Consider the following 9,904-nt stretch of genomic DNA (forward strand, 5'->3'; position numbering starts at 1 on the left):
TTGAATAGGTAAAATATGACTCTGATCAAAGACAAACCAGAAGTATTTTTTTATTTTAAATTTACTGTTAAATTTACTATGTTACAGAGTAAAAGTGAATAAAGTTAAAGTTGAATTATTAAAATATTGTATTAATACCTGTTGAATCACCTCTTTACTAAAAAGATTTCTATTTAAATGGCTAAATTTAGTCATTTGTGCCTGGAAGCAGTTTTCTTTTGGTATTCTTGTAAATTTTCATATTTTGCATTTATAACTATTTTCTCTACTAAGTATATTATCAAATTTATTATGCTTTCATCTCCAAATGGTAATTTCTGACTAATAGTACTAGGAAATGTCATTTATATTTCAAATGATTTTCTACTTTTAAGATCCCACAGCCTTTGTCCTGCTTTAGAAAACCATTGTAATGCTTAGGGGAGTTTATTTGGCACCACTAGATACCAAGTAGTACATTTATTTAACTTCTCAGCAGTTCATTGGCATTTTAGTGAAAAGAGGTTATTGAGGCTATTTAATTAACCTCAAACAGTTCACTGGCATAAGAAACTGAATCATCTGCCAGAATCATTAGCAATTTATAAGCTGAGTTCAGCAGCAAATGGTCATAAATTCAATCACATGTAACCTTTCCAGTAAATGACACCAGTCAATTGAAATTTATTATGAAAGAAATCATAGACTTTGACATTCACACTAAATATCTGGAACATTAAGATTCTGTTCTACAGAACCATAGATACCGCTTTGTAGGGAATGTACAGAATTTTAAAATAGAGGAATGATGAATAAGGACTAAGTAGTTCCTCTGACTGTTATCAAGAGATATGAGAGATTCAATATTTGATAATACTTCATTTTCTTCAATAGGAAAAACTCATAGCCCAGGACGTGTAATGATAACTGTGATCGCAGAATAGTGCATGTCATAAAACACTGGTAAGTACATTTTGGTGTGGTGTGTACCCTGCTGAGGGACCTTGCTGGCATGTTTCCATGAGGTGTTCATGGTAAATGACCTGAGGGAGTGATCAGATTTCATTTTCTGTGACTTTAATGATAATATGACGCTAGACCTTAATAGAATATATTGTAATTGATTTTTAGAAGCTTGATTAAATTATCAATGGCCTGGTTTGAATGCAGCCTGAATGATTTTTGAACAGAGAATACATTTGTTTCTTAGCCTAAAATGTTGTAGAAGAGAATATGGAGGATACTAGGTTTTAAGGTTATAGGCCATTAAGAGAATTCAATACAAGTTATCTGATATAAACACTAAAATGATCAATTCAACCTGTGGGAAACTTTCATTGTTCAACCCACTAAGTAAAGAGCAACAGTGAACTGTGACTTAGTAATTGTGAACAAAATATCTCCACAATCGTGACTGTAACCTTAAGCTTGCCTTAATTGATGCTGCAGTCAGTATTGGATGCAAAATGTTGGTTTGAAAAAGCAAGTAGGGTTTTCAAAGATTTTTTTCACATACCTAATGTGTTCCTGTTTAAGGACTGATATGCTCCAGTAGATAATGTCCCAATATGATCACAATGCACAAGGTTTAAGCTAGTAATTCTGAAGAACAATCCAGAATGAGCTATCCCTAGTAAGGGAGCCATGTGCATAATTACTACAAATTTATGAGCATATAGTCAATAAAGAAGCTATTTTGAATATAGAGAAAATATAATTCTATATTTTCAGCCATTTTAGACATTCTGCCTTAAATGATTATAATTTTAACAGGAATTATATTTCAAAGTTTACTTTGCTTCAATGAAAGGGATTGTGCCATTCAAATCATTTTTATTTTAACACATTCTATCTCTGAACTCCAAACTGATAGATATATAAAACTTGAATATGTATACTCTGCAAAATTGAGCACATTCTAATCAGTAAATCTGAGAACTGAGTTTAGATAAAAAGTAATTTATGTATCAGGCACTATTCTGTCTTTGTTAGCATAATAAAAGCTACTCTAAACTTAGTAGCATAAAATGGTGGTATTTTGAATGTTCTTAATTCTGAACATCAACCAGTTGGTTATTTTCCACCAATTGACCACCATTGCTCTTCCTATACTGAGGTCATTTACATATTAACACTCAGCTGGCAGGTTGGCCTCACATAGCTACGAGATGACTGGCAGGTATGGCTGACCTAATCTTCCAGAATGCCCATAATAGCTTCCATGATATAGATAGGTATATATCCTGAAAAAAAATATATATATATAATATGCATATGTATTCAGAATTATATATGCAAATGTAGAAAAAGAGAAAACCCAAGTGCATGCATATTTAATATTTTGTCCCATGGGTTAATGTTCCATACATACATTCATAGTAATCATTCTAAAAATTTTTATTCTGTCTAACATATGCAGATATAAGAAAACGTGATTTATGACCTTATATTTAGAATACAAACAATAATGTTAATAGATAGATTTTATTGTTTTTATTGTTTTTCATATATGTTTACCAGTTATAAAACTTAATAGAATTCATATGTAATAAAATAGCATATTTTATTTAAATATGGGCTGTTTTACTGTATCCAACTCAATCATTCCTAATTTCCAACTGAAATATGTATGTAGCCACATAGGGGTAGATCATATTCTGATTCTATATAAATTTAGTTTAAGAATAATATAAGTTCAACTGAGGAAAAATAAAACTTAGTGAAAACACTGTTTAGTATTCTAATAAATTTATTTCAATGAAAAATTACATAAAGGCCTCGACTCCTCCTTTAATGTCTGCTCTGCCTACTATTCTCCAAACCAGGAATTATACAATCCAAGAAAAGGAATGGCATATACTTCTTTAAGTGATACTGTCCATGTATGACATTGTATGAGGATGACAGTGGTGGTGATGGTGGTGGTGGTGGTGGTGGTGGTGGTGGTGGCAGTGTTGTTGTTTGGCAGTATCTGATGTAGCTCATGGTGACTTTAAACTTACTGGTGCTCTATAGATAATGGAGAATTGCAGAGTTTCTTCCTTCTACCTCACAAGTTCTGAAATATCAGGTGTGCTCCAATATGCCTGGTTAATGTGGTTTTTGCAACTGAGCCTTGAGCTTCATAGATGCTTGTACAAGTGACTTTGGATTATGTGATTTATTTTACTCAACATTCTTTACTATTCTGGCAGTTGTTTGGTGAGTATAAAATTAGGGGACAGGGATAAGGAAGTAGAAATGAGGCTATAATCATTCTGATTGCCAAAGAAGAACAAAAACAACCTGTGACAATGGGTCATGTATAATCAGCTGATGCTTATTTTCCTAGATTTTCCATTTCTATGGAAAACCTTTAGAATTTCCTTCATGAAACATTGAGTTAAACTTCAATACTCATAATCAGAAATTCAGCTAAAGTAGTTGCTTGACTTCTATATAAAATTAGGGTTAAAAAAAAACCACCATGTGACCATGTGTGAGTCAACACCCTGAATAGGAAGTCAGTTCATTTGGGATTTGCTTGTCAAAGACTTGGCTATGATGAAGAAAGATTCAATAAATGTACTATGTATGTGTATTTAAGGAAGGACTCCTAGGATACTACATCCCCTTCAGAACCATCAACAGTATGGAACTAGCAACTTCTTAATAATATTATCTGATATTTCTGTGATATCTACTCTCATATTTTTTTCTAATTTGAAGTGTAGAATTATGGTGAAGATATAATTTCAGGGGAAAGGCCCCATGAGATCATGGTTCCAAGGTGAAGAAGAAAAGTCATGGTTGTGTACTAACAGGATATGAGTTGGTCAGTGAAAGGAAAAGCTTGACTCGGTTTAGAGTCCATGACCTGCCCTGTTATTTAAACAACACATAAGAATATCCAATGCTAGGATGGGAACACTCCCTTAATAATGACTACATTACTAGGTTTATACATCATTGTTATTTTCTGTATTCTTGTTATTATCTTTCAAAGATCAAGGAGATTTTTTTCACTTATTAAAATGAAAATTATTTTTCTTTAAATAATTATCAAACTCAAATATATCATCTTTAAACTAGAAAATCAATAATTAAAATTTTTATTTATTAATAGTGCCCCTCTCTGTACTAAAGATAAAGTCACCTAAAATATTGAACATTTTGATTGAAATTCTGGACCACACATTTGCAGAATAGAAACCATTGACTATAAACTCAATTCTTGCTCTGAATGCCCTTGTTTAAAGACTTAAATCCTTAAAATGATAGAAATTTCATCTATTTGGATATTAAATTTCTTTTTCCATTGGTAATAAAATATACATAAGTAATATGAAAGGTGGTGATAGATGATTTGAAGAGATAGCTCTTTGGAGAATAGGGATAGCTTGCAATATTAATGCAGTGAGCAGTGGAAACAAGCAAAGCTGAGCAACACAGCTGATGTCTGCATTGTGACTTTCTGGGATAATCATTAATTTAAATGCTATAGCCACTCACCCTATTCGAAAATCATTTTGCTTACTGGTGACAATCATAGATTCATAACTTTATTTTAAACTGATGATTACCAAACAAAACTTTCTACTGTGAGTTTTAAAAATCAAGATTCTTTTCATATAATCAGTAGAATATTCAGGAGTACAGAGATAACCACATTTCTCCCAGATGATATGCTATAGTCGTATTTTAGGATGTCATTTGAGAGAAATGTGATGCTAAGCTACAGTGATCTCAGTTTCCAGAAGAATGTCTCGCTATAGTGGGCATGAGGGCACAAACCTGTAATCTGTACACTTGGCAGGCTAAAGAATGAGACAAATTCCAAGCCATCCTATGTTACATATCCAGAAACTGTTGAGAGGGTAGAAAGATGGATAGAAAGAGAAAGAAAAAAAAATGATATTACCTAATATTAATTGACTAAAGAACTCTAAATATAGTGATCTTATTCCTATCTGTTTTATCTGTAATTAATTAAAATTAGTAAATATGGTGAGCCCTTTCAGGTGTTCAAGTTGCTGTTTAATTGGCAATCCTGTATTTAGATGCTAATTCTAAATGTTCTATATTGACTGACTATTTCTGTTCTCCTTTTGAGTCTCTGCTGAGATACCACCTACTGAGGGAAGTCCTCAAGACCACTTTAACTTACCCAGCCTCATCAACTTTTATCATTCACACCCTTATCCATTTTGTATTCATTGGCTTATCTTTCTGTTGTATAGTTATTCTACTAAATTTAAGTTTCTTAAGAAAGTTGTTTATCATTTTCTTTAGGGTTTTTTTTTGTTTGATTGTTTGTTTGTAATTTTATTTCTTTTTAGTTCACTCTAGAACTCTCATATGCTAAAAGAAATCTTTAAAGTACATTAGACACACACACGTACACACACACACCCAAATATTTGAAGAATGACACGGAAAACTTGAATTAAAAAAAAATGGTGAAACCAGGAATAAATGGCTATTATAAAAAAAAAAACAGTACCTTTTTCTCCTATGTTGAAAGAGAGGGTCCCTTCAGCAGAACCTTGCTGGCATGTGCATTAGTATCTGGGTTTGGTGGCTGATGATGGGATGGATTCCCGGATGGGGTAGTCTCTGGATAGTCCATCCTTTCATNTTAGCTCTAAATTTTGTCTCTGTACCTATATNCNTTNATGNGTATTTTGTTCCTTATTCTAANGAGGAATGAAGTATCCACANGATGGTCATCCTTCTTGGTTTTCTTGTGTTTTGCAAAATGTATCTTGGGTATTCTAAGTTTCTGGGCTAATATCCGCTTATCGGTGAGTGCATATCTAATGACTTCTTTTGTGATTGGGTTACCTCACTAAGGATGATATCCTTCAGATACATCCATTTGCCCAAGAATTTCATGAATTCATTGTTTTTATAGCTAAGTAGTACTCCTTTGTGTAAATGTACCACATTTTCTGTATCCATTCCTCTATTAAGGGACATCTGGGTTCTTTGCAGCTTCTGACTATTATAAATAAGGCTGCTATGAACATAGTGGAGCATGTGTCCTTATTACCAGTTGGAAGATCTTCTTGTAAGGCTATGCCAGTGCCTGGCAAACACAGAAGTGGATGCTCACAGTCAGCTATTGGATGGAACACAGGGCCCCCAATGGAGGAGCTAGAGAAAGTACCCAAGGAGCTGTAGGGGGCTGCAACCCTGTAGGTGCAACAACAATATAAACTAACCAGCATCCCCTGAGCTCGTGTCTCTAGCTGCATATGTAGCAGAAGATGGCCTAATTGGCCATCATTGGCAAGAGAGGCCCCTTGTTCTTGTAAACTTTATATGACCCAGCACAGGGGAATGCCAGGGCCAAGTAGTGGGAGTGAGTGGGTAGGGGAGAAGGGGCAGGGGGAGGGTATAGGGAACTTTCGGAATAAAATTTGAAATGTAAATAAAGAAAATAATAATAAATAAATAAATAAAAAAGAAAGAGAGGCTTTACTTGGCTCTTATTGTTTCTGACTATAAAGGTAACTTAGAAAATGGTAGTGACAGAGAAATAGTAAGAATTTCCAGTACCAAAATAAATTTATGAAAATGAACAATGAAAAGAAAAAGCAGAAGGAAGGATACATTTTTGGAGAAAGGATTAGGCTACTTTTGATAAAGACAACAAATGAAGGTAGCAACTATGCCACATGTAGCAACACTCTGTAGAAGATTCATAATATATGTTCAGTGGTGAACATTTGATGTGGTTGTAGTTACCACATGAGATCAAGATAAACCTTGCCAACTCACAAAGAATCTGGATCAGATATGAAGATCAGCTACACTTGTCACACATAGTAAGGAGAATGGCAGGGCTCCTGAGCAGTTTCAGAACATCTCCAAGAGCCAGAGAATTTATGGTGACTGAAAACTCTTTTAGTTTATTAGTTTCTGCAATGGAAAGTAGCTGGCTACTGAAGCAAGTACTGGTGATTTCTTCTAGGTATGCACAAGCTGGTAGCATAGGTGGAACATGGAGACAGCCTCCACACCTCTCAGGATTAACTAGCAGATAGTTACAGGATTGTGCATTTAAAATAAAATAAATTAAATATATCTCACATTAACATTACAATTAATAGACTTCATTGGGTATTTTCATGCATATATGTAATTATATTTTATCCCTCTTTCTCTCCTTTTGCTACTGCCCTTTATTGCCCCTTCTGCTACCCACAGCCTGATCACATTTTTCCTTCTTAATTTTCCCTGTTGCTTTCATATTGCAATATTTCCATCACTCTCTTTAATTTCCTCTTTCCATGGCTCTGAATAACTAATCTCCTCACTAATCTCCTCTCATGATCTTCTAAAAGCTCTATATGCAAACACACACACTCCACACACACACACACACACACACACACACACACACACACACTCAGATACACACACACACTCCACACACTCACACACACACACACACACACACACACACACTCACTCATGTACCCACACCTGCCCACACATAAACATGTATACACAGATACATACGCACAAACAAAAATATTGATAATTCACATATATGTACAGATATCTTCCTAGATCATTTATTTTGGACTAATGAAAAGTCACACTTTCAATCAATAATCATAGTCATTTAAACATAATAAATTTTTATGTATTTCATAGACAATGCTTCTCTATTTTAAAAATCATTTTAATTCATTTATCTATTTAATGTGTATGGATGTTTTTTTCTGCATGTATGTCTGTATACTGAATGCATTTCTCATTCTGTGAATGTCAGTAGGGGTGACAGAATCTTGAGGATTGGAGTTGAAAATTGTGACTTGCTATCAGGATGTTGGTAATTGCACCTGTGTCCTCCATAAGAGCTACACGTGCTATTAAACTATAGCCATCACTTCAGCCTCATTTTAGCTATTTTTGTATGCATTAAATTGGAATTTCATAATTGGGGCCTGCATTTTCTAAAATTAAAATCTATTAATTATTTGATCGAATTTTCCTACTTTATATGCTAATTTGGAGACATGCTATACTTACTATATACTTCATGTTCTGCTGCAGGATATAATAGTTTTTTTCTCCCCTCTCTTTCATTTCTTTACCAGGGTAAACTCTTATTTTGATTTGAATTGGTTTTCTATTTGGTCTTATTATCAAATCTCAATTAATTTGTAAGTTCCATAACTTCCTTTTCTTAGAATACCAAAATAGAAAATATACTTGTAGTGGTAGCTCACTCGAAGATCAAAATGAACATATTTTCCAGGTAGCAGGGAACCTTCGAGATAAAACAAGCAGTCAGAGGCTGAAGTCACAGGCCAGAACCCCTGGTCAACAGATGGTTACTCTTGTTAGGCATGGTCGTTCAACACAGATGGAAAACCTGCCTATTTAGTACAGTGTAGGTAATCACAGTCCACTGGGCTTTCTCCTTTTACAATGATAATGGAGAGAGATATTCAGAGCCACATATTCGGAGGAGGAATGTACATAAGGTCTACCTCTGCTACCACAAGACAGAGAAAGCATGGGAACCTGGACAGGAGTGAAAAATGTCAATGAGCTGACTTTTGAAAAATCCATAACTGTATCTGTATCGAGTGAGTTTTATTTCCATTTCAATCTTTATTTTTATTTTGCTCTGTTTGTATTTTATGTATCTTTGTTTTCATGTGGGTTTGTGGATGTGTGTATGACTGTACATACACACATGTATGAATATAGATAGTTCAGAGTTGAATGCTGGTATCTTCCTCAATTAGTCTCCACCTATTTTTTTGGACAAGTTCTCTCCCTGAAAATGAAGATTATTGATTCAGCTAGACTGGCTGTTCCTCAAACCCTGGAAATTATTTACCATTATTAGTTTTCTAAGGCTGAGGTTACAATTACTCCCTGATTTTACATGGATTTCCAGGATTCAAACTAAAATTTCCATGTCTGTGAAGCACTTGCTGCTATGCCCTGCCTTTGAATGAGTGCCAGAAATCCAAATTAGTGTTCTTATGGTATCTTCACAAGCATTTTACCCATTGAGCTGTATTTCCATTTCTGAAATGGTTAGGTGTAATTCACTGTTTCAGTACTTGAAACCATATGAGAAGAAATACTGGAGTTAATCCTTTTATAGTACACATCTATAATCTATGCTGAAATTTTCTTAGAATTCAGATTTCAGAGAATCTTGATAGAAACTACAAGGTAAATTATTAATTTAGCCTCAGAGTTGCAAAACAAAGATGAACTACTAGGTATTTTGAAGTGTCATGACTTGTAAGTGTTGCCCAAAATCCTCACATTGGAAAATGGTGTCAGATGAGTTAGGAATGAATTCTTTAGTGTGGGTAATGAGTTCATACCACCAAGAAAATATTTTTTTAACAGTTTTATTCCTCCATATGACAGAACAATTAACATTAATTATTCATATTATAAAGACAAATTCTGAAAATTTCTTCTCATTTCTAGAATTGATTTAATTTGGACAACTTAAAGAGAGTGAGTTTTAAGTCAGGTATGTTTATATCTGTGAGGATCTAAATAAGGGCAGCAAACCAAAATGGTCCTGGAAGAAATTATACTATAACATCATTTTTATAATATGTGCTCAATGACTGGTCACTAGAAATGGCTGGAAAACATGTTTTATTTTTTTTTATTAGATATTTTCTTTATTTACATTTTAAATGCTATCCCGAAAGTTCCCTATACCTCCCCCCTGCCCCTGCTCCCCTACCCACACACTCCCACTTCTTGGCCCTGGCATTCCCCTGTGCTGGGTCATATAAAGTTTACAAGACCAAGGGGCCTCTCTTACCAATGATGGCTGATTAGGCCATCTTCTGCTACATATGCAGCTAGAGAAAGGAGCTCAGGGGGTACTGGTTAGTTCATATTGTTTTTGCACGTACAGGGTTGCAGCCCCCTACAGCTTCTTGGG

This window comes from Mus pahari, chromosome 5, assembly GCF_900095145.1.
Source record: "Mus pahari chromosome 5, PAHARI_EIJ_v1.1, whole genome shotgun sequence".
NCBI lineage: Eukaryota > Metazoa > Chordata > Mammalia > Rodentia > Muridae > Mus > Mus pahari.